At 48.1% G+C, this 12,753-nt stretch overlaps 1 protein-coding gene across 1 annotated transcript in view; it reads right to left on the bottom strand.

Moving 5' to 3' along the window:
* Window positions 1-12,335, bottom strand: part of LOC8030480 (beta-1,4-N-acetylgalactosaminyltransferase bre-4) — a 201,977-nt gene extending 189,642 nt beyond the window's left edge. The window contains exon 1 of the mRNA XM_040504201.2: window positions 11,896-12,335. The gene's annotated coding sequence lies outside the window, so the exon portion shown is untranslated. The remainder of the gene's footprint in view (window positions 1-11,895) is intronic.
* Window positions 12,336-12,753: the final 418 nt, after the last annotated feature.

Raw genomic sequence — 12,753 nt, 5'->3', positions numbered from 1 at the left:
GAGTGTTCCAGTAACCTTAGCCAAGGTTTAAAAATATTTTGGTGCACTTTAGGAAGACGACGAAGGAACATGTTTCTTCAGCCTTTGGAGCCACGCAGTCAGGCTATTGTTTGTCTTTTGCCCAATTAACTGATTAATTAGGATTACTCTATCAACTTTTAAAACATTCAATTTAGAGCAAAACTTCTAATGACAAAGTTGTAGAGAGTCTTCAAAAACATTCAATTCTGTGGTTTCTATCACGAAACTTTAACATAATTTTTTTTTTCGTTTTTATGTTCTTCAAATAAAATCTGCAAATTATGAAAAAAAAAATCGCACTTGTGCGCTTTTTATTGCAGCGCTCTCAGCCGTGGTTTCAATAAACTAGACCCGCACGCTGAATAGAGCATGCTGACAGCGGGTGCTGTCGACAAATTGACGCTTTTGCGTGCGTGCGTTTCCCTTTATAACAAGTCGCGCGGTTTATTTATTTATTTTTTTTCATTCAAAAAAACGAAAAGGTTTTTTTAATTTTTTTTTTTTTTTTTCACTGAATTAGGTATTTTCGAGGACGCTGTACAACTTTGTCATTGGAACTTTTTTGCTCTAATTTGAATATTTCAAAACTTCATTAATTGATCTTAAGTTATTCATTGGGAAAAATACACCAAAATAGCCTGACCTGCTCCACACAGTGAACAAACTAATTCCTTTGGTTTCCTCGTCCTAAAATGTACCAAAATAGTTTTAAACTTTGGCTATAAGAAAACTTTTTTTTTCTTTGCTTTACGAGCTGTCCTTGAAACGGTGCTTCCGGCAACTGCCCGATATTAATTCCGAGCCGGACACAGCCAGTGAGCGGATATTCAGCGATTCAGGATCTGTCCCGATTCCGCAACAGCCCTTCGCCATAAGCGACGGCGGAATGCGAATGAAAAACGATCACCAACGAACCGGCTGTCCTTCCCCGAGGAAAGCTCCACAAAAACCACATGCGATCCGCGGCAAGACATGTGCGTTCGTTCAACCGTCCAAGGTAAGGCGACCCTTTGACCCAGGTCGCGAGGGGAAGTGCTCGGAAAATAAGCCAGAATGGTCTCTATCTCCGGTCAAAATTGTGTAAGCTCGCCTTCGTTCATCTCTTCTGACAGCACGATGCCCGTGTAAATGAAAACGACCCCGATAGATATGAAGAAACAACGATAGTAAACAACCACCCATAGATAGCGCTTTCAGTCACTGATTCTTCTCTGAACCTTTATTCAGCTCATACCCTCTTCGTGGCTGCTAGAGCCACTAAAAAAGCTACGCATAAAGAATCGGTGTTCCGTGCCTCGATTTTCTTGCGGGAGCCACCATTTCGGTGATTAGTATAAAGCGCGGGCGCCATAGGCGGTCGTTACGATTTGAAAGTGTGACGTCCTCAGCTTTGTACCTGGTGTCAGGAAGCTCGGGCAATATCGGTCCTTTCTGTCGCGGATTGTTCTAACATTTCTAGAGGAGGTAAAACCGTTTCCTGCGGTTTCAGACCGAGCTACGGATAGCTGGAAAAAAATAAATAAATATATTGTCACGGATGAAGCCGGCGAGACGATGAATAACGAACTGAAAAGAAAGATTTAATCGGCGAACGTGCGCTAGAAACAAAAGGAAGACCAAACGTCGAAAAAGCAGCAGCGAGCGTCGACGGCGGCAGCAGAGAGCGACGATGCGTCGGGGTGACAGCTGGCTAGAGTGAGATCGAATGTGCCTCGTGAGGAGTGCCCAGCCGTGCCCTTCCCAAGCGAAGCGTACCACATATGTTACGTTATCGCGTGACGTCACTCTTGCGTGTAGACATCAATTTCTGCTGGGAAAACTCGATAGAGCTGTCCGCCGGACGCGCGCTCGCGCAAACTGCTCAAAACTTTTTTTTTTTTTTTGTATGGTGAACAGCGTTTTTGCGACTACTCATACATAAAAAAATGAAAGTCAGCACGTCGAATATTCGTTTCAAACCATCACTTTGCTGTCTTAAATAACACTAAGTATAAAAAAAGATATGTACACTTAGGGAACATTTAAAGTCCTTCACTCTTGGTTCTAAAGAATTGGCGACTGAGAACCGATATCGCTTACCTTTTTGACGATCCTTCAAAGGAGCACGTTCTGAAGGTCTTTTTTGCGTGCCCGCAAGACGGGGGAATTACACTAGTAAGTACCAATGAACATGTTTCAGAGAAAGGTAAAAAAAAAAACTATATATGGTTCCGAATGCAAGAGTTCGAAGATCAATTTCACAGTTACAAACCTGTTCCGCGTTTACAATTGTACGATATAGCAGACGTACAAACGGAAATCAAACAATCGTGACGAGCTATCATGACATGAGAAAGAATCGTGACAGAGAAGCTCGCGTTCTTGCCGAGACGGTTTCTCTTCGGGCTCACAATGAGCTCAGAATGAGGCACACAAACCGCGAATTGTTTTATCGGACTGTTGAATGAGTCCTGGTGTGCTTCGCGGTCCACTGAACACTCCCAGAAATATAAGAATGCATATCGATACTAGGAATCCTCCTTCGTTAATAACCGCTGACAGAAAAACGGAACTTAAAGATCGACCGTTGGGAAACGAAAGAACGAAAATTTCGAGTTTAAACCGGAATTGCCGCTCTTCTTTGAATTACAGTATCTTCACCAATCTTTTGAAAGCTCAATTACATTCCACGAAGCATTATTCGATCCTATATTTTAACTGGCAACCGAGAGTGCGGAGGCAGAAGCGCACGAGCGGGAGACGACGAGCAGACGCTTCGGTGCACCGGCGCCCCGACACCCCAGAGTTCTTAGCGCGGTCCAAGCCGCAGCCGCGACAAAAGCGCCACACGCAGCCTTTCAGTGCACTGCGGCCGATACATGAACTCGCTCGTGTAGACATCTAGGTTGAATTATTCGCCAGGGGAGAAATTCGGCGTTGTCGGCCTCTGGCGGCATTTGCTTGAACCACCAAACTGCATTCTCCTAGTCTCGTCGTCGGGGGAATCACTGAGTCGGCAAAGCCGCGCTCGGCTCCTTATCTACCATACTGGATTTCTCGAAAATTCAGCCTAAAATGTTTCGGGGGTAAACTAGGCGAGGCTTACTCGGCAAGGTCGGTCTGGCCTCCTCATCTTTTACACTCGGGGTAAGAGTATATGCGAATTTTCGAGATGAACGGAGAATTAAGCCTTCCTTCTCGATCATGCAAGCGGCAATATATATATCCATAAGCACCAGGACTGAGATTTCGCTACCTGAAAGCGTAGCTTATACGTGGCACTAGCGGCTGCACGATAAGAAGACCACAAATGATCTAAAGCCCACACACAATTCAGCCTGCAGAGGCTGTCAAAGAAAGGCTCTCGAGTTCGTATTGCTCACAAAGTCACAAAGTTGTTTGCCGCTTTAGTTAAAGACAAAACCATGTACAGCGGAAAATTTATGTATAGCGGACTCGAGCCTCTTACCTTTTGCAGCATTCTGACTGCCCGCATATACTCCGTTTCAGCTTACGATGTGCAGCGGCGGACGCAAAGGGGTGCCTTATACCAAACTGTACAGCTCGGAGAGTAGTAAGCGACTATGCGCTCCCTGCGGCACTCCGCTCGACCGGAAGGGCACGTGACACCTCCTAAGCTATCGATTGGCTGCGTTGGCTAGTAGCGTCCGTTCCATCCCAATAGGGGTGAAAGGGAGTACGCATGTCCGCCGATCACGAGACTAAAGAACATTGCTAGAGTCTAGAACGTGTAGCCATGTCATCTTCAGTCCAGGGCGAAGAGCTAAAGTTCCATCAGAAACACGGACTAAAAACGCAATGCCATGGCACATTCTTTGCATTCGACTCGACAGAGCACACTTTTAGAAACACCAAAAATGACGCGATCTAGAGCTTTTAAATGGCGCCGTTGGCGGTGGCATCGCTCGGACAGACGGAGTAGAGAGGCAGAAGAAATAGCCTGGTCCCATTCCAAGGTCGCCCAACCCTCGCTAGCCCGCAGTTCAACTCGGGCCCACACACAATTCAGCCTGCAGAGGCCGTCAAAGAAAGGCTCTCGAGTTCGTAGCATGCTCACTTAGTTGTTTGCCGCTTTTGTTAAAGACAAAACTCCAAAGCAAACTTTTTCTTTTGTTCATTTCGGTAACCGAGTTAACGTTTAACCGCCCATGCACCATCCAGAATCCCCTCGGTATCTACTGCAGCGTTAAAGGTAGTCCTTGCGAAGCGTCTTGAATTACTCAACCTCCAGTGTCGAAAGTTCACGAAAAGCTTAATTAGCAGCCTGCAACACTGAAGGTTGCCGTTTCCGGTACTTAACCACACTCCAAGAAATGTATTTAAAAAAATAAATAGAGGGAAACCGCTCGATTTTGCTTTAAAGCGCCAGCTTCCATGGGACCACGTTTCGGAGCAATCCTTTCCTGTAACGTTGGCTGACACGCGGCTGGAGAATCGACAAACCAGTTGGTCTTCATGAAATAAAATGGACGCGCACGACACCTCTGAAGGTATTTAGATATGACATCATTATAACACGCGAGCTTCGTCACGCCAAATCGTCGGAGGTAAGCGGGCACTCACCACAACACCACGAAAACACTAAAGAACAATCGCATTTCCCGCTCTGCCGCTTCGTTCCAACAAGAAAAAAAAAAAGTTGCCGGGAGCTTTGCATAGCCAGAAGACGTATAACCAGGTGTAAATCTCAGCCACTTAGCCGCCCGTCGCACTTCGAACACAATGTCCAGGGTCAACTTATTTTGGCAGTAAATACGAAGGCTAGAAGGGATATTTTCTCCCTCGGTATAATCCACACCTGCATTCGCAAAGACCGCCATAAGAGTTGACATTACTTATCTATCAGTTGTCCGTGAACCAGCATGCGTTTACGTTCACATGTGTTATGTGGCCGGTATTCGCTCTTTCTCGCGCGAGTTGAAACGTGGAGGCGCCAGTGTCCAAATAGCCCCCAACCACTTCCGGTTCTGAACTAGACGGCGGATTTCGAAGTATTCGCGAAATCAATTGTACACGCCATCTCCTGAAAACGGCCACTTGTAGCACTGTCAAACTTAATTCAATCCGACGATTAAAAAAAAAAAAAGAAACAAGACGAGTAATAATTTGGGAAATATACGTGAACTGGAAGTGTTCCGGGGCTATCCAATAGATGGCGCAACTGACTCTGTGGCCAAACAAAAAAAGGAGCGAATAGCACGGCTCCTCAATACAGTTTCCCGCGTTTCTATCTGGAAATCGCGGTAATAAATGTCACCAAAACAAAACGTCTCTGAGCAGCTTTGAGGCGCACTAACTATACTTCGTTTCAGCTTCGGTCCGAGCGCGCCCGATGTTATGAGCCGAATGGCCAATCAAAAAATGAAAGAGGCGCAACGTCATTGCGTGCTCTCTGCAGTTGATAGGACCAGCTGGTATTCGCAGTCTGCTCCTCCGCCGGCTTGTCCTATCAAGCGCAGAGCACGCCATGACGCTGCGGTTTTTGCTCTGTTTGATTGGCCCTTCGGCTCATAACATCGGCCGCGCTCGGACCGATGCTGAAACAAAGTATAGCCTTTCGACGTCGTCACGGTGATATCGAGCGCAGACACAGATTGGACGCGAGCGCTGCGTCAGTGTTCGGCCGGGACTCGCGTCCGATCAACGCGTCGAAGGACGTCCGGCCTCGGGTTCGAACCCAACTGCCGAGTGGGCGCCATCCGAGTGTGATCTCGTCAGGTGAAGTAAACAGGCGTATGTTCACAGGCTCCGATTATTCTAGCTGGTGTCGACACGACCAGGCTTACAGTCGTACTGCCACGTGAGGGTGCACTGTGCGTGCGTTAGCGCTCACCTCGCGCCACTAATACATGGTCTGACGTCACATTGGGGGCCATCCTGATGGCGTTGTTTGCTGAGCGCGTAAATGCTGCATCGTACATTTCGCGCGATCGAGTTTGTGTATCTCGGGAAGAACAAGTAGGAAGGACCACCAGGAGGATATGCGATGACGTGACATGCGAGCCATGAATTGTTAAAGGGCAAATGATTGTCGCATGTGGCAGCATCGCAGAGCAGTATGTGCTTGACTGCCTGGTAATCCTTTCGGAAAAAAGAAAAAAAAAACACGGCTTTTCCCGCAAAGACTGGTTCGAAAAATTTACTTCATGAGATAGTTCAATAGAAATCAATCGAAAGAGAACAGCTTATGTACATAAATTCGATTGCAGACTGAAAAAAACGTCAGTATGCAAAGCAGTGCTTTCTTTTTTTTACGATGAAGAGTAGTGCATTTGGATTTAGAGGCAACTTTAGGTATCTAGACGGTAAATTGGAGTCAAAAGTGCCCTTTCCTGCCGCGAAGGCCAGCCGCTGTCACGTGACCACCAGAGTAACTACTGTACAGGTTCCGCATGTATAGGGCGTGATCACCTGTGAGCTACATCTGCAGCGAACAACTCAGAAACACCGCTTCTATGCATGTCCTCGTGAAATGGCAGGCCGTGGCCAAGCGGCAGTGATCAAACGGTTGTAGGCGAATCATAAATAACAATTCGACGAGCGTTTTTTATTTATTTATTTTTATTCATGCGACAAGCATGAACCGATCTCCGTCAAAAAACCGTACACTGCAAAAACATTCGATTTAAAAAAAAAGCATACCGTTTCATTTTTTGGGTTAGCATCCAGTAAAAGTAATTAAACGTATTCCGTGTTTCATTAGAAACCGGGAAGCGATCCCCAGTGGACGTCTGGTTTCTCCGCTGTAGATAAGACATTTAGCCAGGGCAGTAGTGCTGTTAGCCCGCCGTCTTAAACGTGTTCCACGCAGTGGTGGTACACGACCGCACGTCAGTATACGATGATCCTCCAGATCGAAACGGGGCAGTGGCGATTGAACCAGGACCCTTGGGTTCGGCCGCGCGTGTAGCAGCCAGTGACGCTGACGTAGCGGTCCCAAAAACTATGCTTTCGGTAAAAGTGGCGAACACCCAGCTTCTTTTTATCCTTTTTATTTGATGCTTCAAAAACTAATGATCGACTTTTATCGCAGGTGCTTCCAAGGTGAAAAACGTAAAATGCTATATGTTTTTCTTTAAAAAAAAAAATTAAGCATCTAAGGAGGCAGAGGACACTCCCTACACACCTACATTCGGCGGCGGTGCTATACGTGACCAGACGATGCGGTGATAGGACTAAACAGATCCCAAAACCGCGATTTTTCTTTTGCATATAATTTGTTTGCGACGAAATATTACACGACGCCGTTCTGCATCTGTCGTCGTTGGTCACTGTCCGAGACGACCGCGGCGTAGCACAGGGAAACGATCTCTGGCTTGGCGCCTGGCTTTGCCGAGTGCTCATCCCGCTTTCTCGTTGGACAGAAGCTCTCAGCGGGTCACTTCCACGTCCCGTATATTCCTCGTATTCCCCGGTATTTCTCCAGTCTCCCCAAGATTCCCCATCTAGGTCCTGCACTCTCCGTCACAGGCACCGAACTCGAGTCCGGACTCGGACAAGACCGCACCGATTTCGTTTCAAGCAAGCAACTCGACCAACGCGGCGACCGCTCGCCGCATGAGTCGAGACTGCGCCTCGTGGCCTCCGACGCTCACTGGGGCTAAGTAATTACCCGCTGTCCCAACACAACTGCTGTTTTATCCACTCACTTCTCCCGATATAGTGTCACGGTGCGACAAAACAAAATGAGCTCAATTAACCACCGCACACGAATATGCGCCCTATAAAAAAAAGAAAAAGGAAAGCGATGCATATGCAATCTGAGAAGCGCAGCCTACGACTCTCCGTGGCATTTACCACCCAAAACGCATACTCTGAAGACCTTCATACCAGCATAGCAGCCAATCGGCGTAAAATAGAGACGCCACTTTCTGTTCGCCGCAGAAGCTTAAACGAATTGAGGCCGCTGACAGCTATCACACAGTCACACACATCATACGAAGGACAGTTTTGCAGACACTGTCTGAAGAAAAATCGTCTTTATACACGTTCGAAGCACGTGGTTCGAACACGCTTGACGCCTGTTCGCAAATAATTTTGTCATCACGTTCACAATGCATAATGTACAAGCAGTGCAAGTGCGGCTCTGTGCGCGTTAATGTGGGAAGTGCTCCGCTCTCTCTCTCTCTCTCTCCACTGCCGCAGAGGGAGGGCAAAACCTCTTATTCCACGCGAACATCCACGCAGTCTACCAACCGCGTGGCCCACGAAGTCTGGCAACCGTGCAATCCCCGCCTATACCACCATTATTACGCGTTAATGACGCTATTGGCCAGATCAAAATATAGGGGCGCTTGGTCCCGCATTTTCCAACGAGTACGGTGTTCACCCAACGCAAGGCCCGTGGACAGCATTCTTCGCGTCATCTTCGATCGAGCGCGAGCCACAGATGGGAGACGAGTGCGCTGCATGAGCGTTCGGCTACGAGACCCAGCCGAGCGCTGCGGCAGAAATATAAACGAATTATTCGTGCTGTTGTTCTCATGGGTACTTAGTTGCAAACTTTGCCGCTAAGGGCGCAGCGGCTGAATCCCTTGCCGAGAGCCCAGACTGAGGAGAGCGTTCATCTCAGACAGGGAGACCGTTCTCAATGTAATGGCGGACGCCGAAGAGTGCTCAAAAGTGCGTATGCCCTGCGTTTTCACGCGGCGAGGAGGAAAGTAGGAGAAAAGGCGGAGATGTTCGTAGACGATCTAAGGTTTCGGCGCCTCCATCCGATCGAGCCTTTCGAAACTCTGTAATACAAGCTCTAGAGCCGTACTCAACAAGCCAGTACTGTGGTATCTACGCATCTACACCACCTTTTTTCACTGCGACCTTCAACAGACCTAGTAGGATGTGCAAACCTTTTTTGCATAACCTCATACCAGCCCTTAACTGACGTACCTTCGTCCCGGTCCATTTTTGGATTGCCCCCTGACACAGGGCATGCAACAACAATAGGCAAACAGGCTTTGGAACGGACGTCGTGCGTGAGTTAGTTCAGATTGCTTCCTTTTATCCCGTGTTACAATTCCCAAAACCTACGGTTGTCAGGCTATCAGTGCTTCGTCGTCGTGTTCACAAATAATTTTAATAAGAATACCAACAGTAGCGGAAAATGTGCGATTTGCACAAGAAGCTGCAGCGCGAGTGTGGCAGCAACGTTACTGAGAAACACGTTCCAGAAGGATTCTTATTTATGAAGTCAGTCGATTGCGAGCGTGAGTCGCAAGGACTTTGTGTCAGATTCAGTCACGTTTACGCTCACGACATTGCGGCAAGAGGACCGAGTTCAACCCGATGCAGGTGCTCCGATTACGTTACCACTGCAAGGTTTGGTATTGCTCCATGGCGTGTGGATGGTATGACAATGTCTACGCACCATTACTCCAGATGCAGCTATCAAATGCCGAGAGCTTACCCGCATTGACCAATGTGGAAACTGAATCAAAGCACCACACCGCCGTCGTTCTTGATGGTCTGTCATTAGCCATCTAGATTGAACCGCCCAAGTTATTGTAGCCCACCGTAGCCAAGTTCCTCCAATACCCACACCGTTGCCTAACCAGAACTGCTGCCAGAACCAGCCGGCATTTCAAGCTTTAAGCCGCTAGACGGCGTCGTCGGCGTCGCCAATTTTCAAGATGGCCGCAACCTTAAAAAAAAGGTTCTATATGTCACGCTTATCTGGGAGACTCGAAGTGGAAGAAGCAGCGAACCACGTAACAGCAGGCAGGTCGATCCCAACTTAACCCCAGCAGAGTTAAAAAAAAGGAAGAAAAGATATAATATCAACGAACGGCTTCTCTAACCGGACCAAATCAATCGCCTGCTTTTTATCGCCAGACCCGCAGTCTCCAGTGACTTTAGGTAATATTATGCGCAGAGTGAACGCGTGGTGCGAGACCGACGGTTCACTGTGCGAGACCGAGGGTTCACTTGTCCACCGCCCTATCCGCTTATCGGTAAACGGAATATGAATGTGCCTCCAGCGTTTCGGTTTCGATAAATATTGATACGACGTGTGACGGCAGAGGGCAGACACATACCCGCCCTATCCTAGACGCTTATCCACGGTGCCCTTATCTTACGGCGGCTGCTGGGTAGCTTCCAAGAGTAATCCGCGGGAAAATGAAACTTCGTTGACACACGGTGGCTGCTTACGGCTCGAGATTTTCATTGCAACATGAAACGATGCTACCATTTTTCTCGGGTGCTTGGAAACGTAACGAGGGTGTCACGAACCTTGTTGAGTGCTGCGAGTGACGGCCTCGAGAAAAGGAGGAATTCCGTGGTACTCTAATTTACATATTCTAAAAACAACCAATTTGCGCTGTCTGCAAAAAAAAAAAAAGCATCACGTTTGCAGCGCGCATTAAATGCAGAAATCAATCGCAACATCAACGAAACACCAACTAAACAAACGGCACGTAACGTTCTATGTTCGAACCTGCCCGGCGAAGGTCTCGCGCTAATTCATTCTTATGCAACGAGATTGTTGGTCGCGTGAGTGTGAAAATACGAAGCGGTTTAGTGAGGGCCTGAAAGCACGTGCTTGGAGTCGTGGCTAAAGGAGGGAGGCCTTTGGAAGATCAACTCAGGGGCCGCTACAGCGTCAAAAAACAGGATTCATGTACACTGCATCAGGATACATTCTCACGTAATGCCAATGCGTGCTGGTTTATTCTGATAGATTGGCTGACATTAGCGCTTGTAACATCTCATGCGAAGGAAACAACACAGAGGCATTACTTGAGCCACGCAGAAAGCGCTGACAGACAGCGATTTATAAACACGCCGCCATCACATAACCCTGGGCCGAGACCAACACCCTTCCCAGAATTTCCAAAGTACGCAATCCCTACAGTATCCCACCCCGCCTTCCCCCTGTCAGAATTTTTAACACACCCGTTTATTTAAAATTCTGGATAAACGCCTGCGAGCGACGATATGCAACAAAACATTTGAACCAGCGAACCAGACAAAAGCGATAAGCCGACTGCGAAAGAAAGAAGGGGAGATCATGAAAACGGCAATTCAATCGGTGAGGGGAAAAAAAAGAAACGACAGACTGGCTTTTTCTGGGTCAATACATTACTCTGGTAAAACCAGTTGCGAGCACGCAAAGGCAAAGGGGAGGGAGGACAAGCAGGAAAAGCGAGAGACTCGTCGGGCTCGTCACTCGGGAGTTTTTATCGCGTCTTTCTTGACTTTTCTTCGGTCTTACCACTCGAGATTCTCGCGAATCCGCCGACTTATCAGACTCATGTCAACCGTGTGGGCAAATCAGTGTATGGACCACCTGACCTGTCAGATCCCAGGCCTCTAAAGATCGAACGCCCGCCGCCGGTTAGACAGGTCAACCCTTTCTTTCCAGAAAGCGAGTTGTGTCGACTTTTCCTATGCAAGTCGATAACGGTTCTCAGCAAATAGCACACACCTATGTTAGGTACTCTACGAGTCTAACAAAAAAGAAGAAAGAAATGAATGAGCCGTATCTCGCCAGACGCACACGCCTCTCCCATTCAAGAACTAGGACGGCCTTTTTATAGAAACAAGTGTCTGACCAAGACCAATCTGACGCGACTGAAGGAATGTCGTCAAGGCGCACGCCGAAGACGCGTTTTTGCGAGCGCTTGCTGCTGAACGTCCGTTCCTTCGACAATGTTGCAGGTTGTGGTCTTGCGTCAAACGGACGTCCCAAACGGTTTGCGGGCAACGGAGATGGACGGTTCGGACGCTTTCGCTCGTGAGCAGAAGAGAGGCGGACCAAAAGTCACGAAGACGCTATCCGACAAACGTTCTCCGCGCGACGACTGGACTATGGAGGTCACCAAAATCGTGTCCGGACGGCACCTCGCAGACACGCCGAGAAGGAAAAGCAATGCTTACCGAGAAATGAACGCACTCCCGTCAGCGGGACGCGGCAGGCAGTAGCAACCACGTGTGTTTCAGGGCATAGCGCGTTCAAACGTCTATTCCAGAGCACGGCACGCACACGCTTCCACTTCACACAACGCCCGCACAATGCAAGAGAAGACAGAAGCAGCGAGAAGGCAGCCGGTTGCCTCCGCCGCAAATATTGTTTTTGCTCGTGCCCCTTGCGCCGTAGATTTTCAGAAATGGGCAGAATGCCACAAAGACCGTGGCGCCATCTCGCAACTATTAAACAAAGGTTTAGACCAGCTCTGCCATCTAGGGCGCCTTCCTCAAACTACTTCTGCTTTCTCATGGCCTCCGACAGGGTGGCTAAACCTCCGAGATCCCGAAGCGCGCGAGCACTTACTTCTCCGGCGTCTCCGGCCGTTCCATTCGGTTCCATTCGTGCGGAGAGCGGAGAAGGCGTAAAATCGGAAAAAGAGAAGGAGGCGGCGTCTCTCCGCGTGGAGGCGCTCTCAACCCAGGCATCGAATTCGCAGTTTCAGTGGTTTGACCATGGCGAAAACGGTGAAGAGCCCAAGAAAAAGTCGTGTTATGTCAAGTTACTGCAGCTTCTATTTACAGATTTGTGTGTCTTGTGGTATAACTGTGGGCAGCTCTGGGGAAGTAGATAGACAAGTTGTGATGCTTATTTAATTTGAGATAATCATCCGGACATGTGGGGGCTAGTGCTACAAGCGCGCCTTTTGAATATTTGACTGCACTCTGTGGCGCGTAAAAAACTCGAGAAAAAAAATTGCTGGATACATAAAAATGTGGATTTTCGTAAATAAAAATAATCATGCTGTACTTCTTTTTAATTATCTCCGC

The sequence above is a fragment of the Ixodes scapularis genome, unplaced genomic scaffold, assembly GCF_016920785.2.
Source record: "Ixodes scapularis isolate PalLabHiFi unplaced genomic scaffold, ASM1692078v2 PGA_scaffold2__306_contigs__length_199485367, whole genome shotgun sequence".
NCBI lineage: Eukaryota > Metazoa > Arthropoda > Arachnida > Ixodida > Ixodidae > Ixodes > Ixodes scapularis.
Note: the sequence above shows the minus strand (reverse complement) of the source record. Positions and strands in the feature narration are given on the sequence as shown.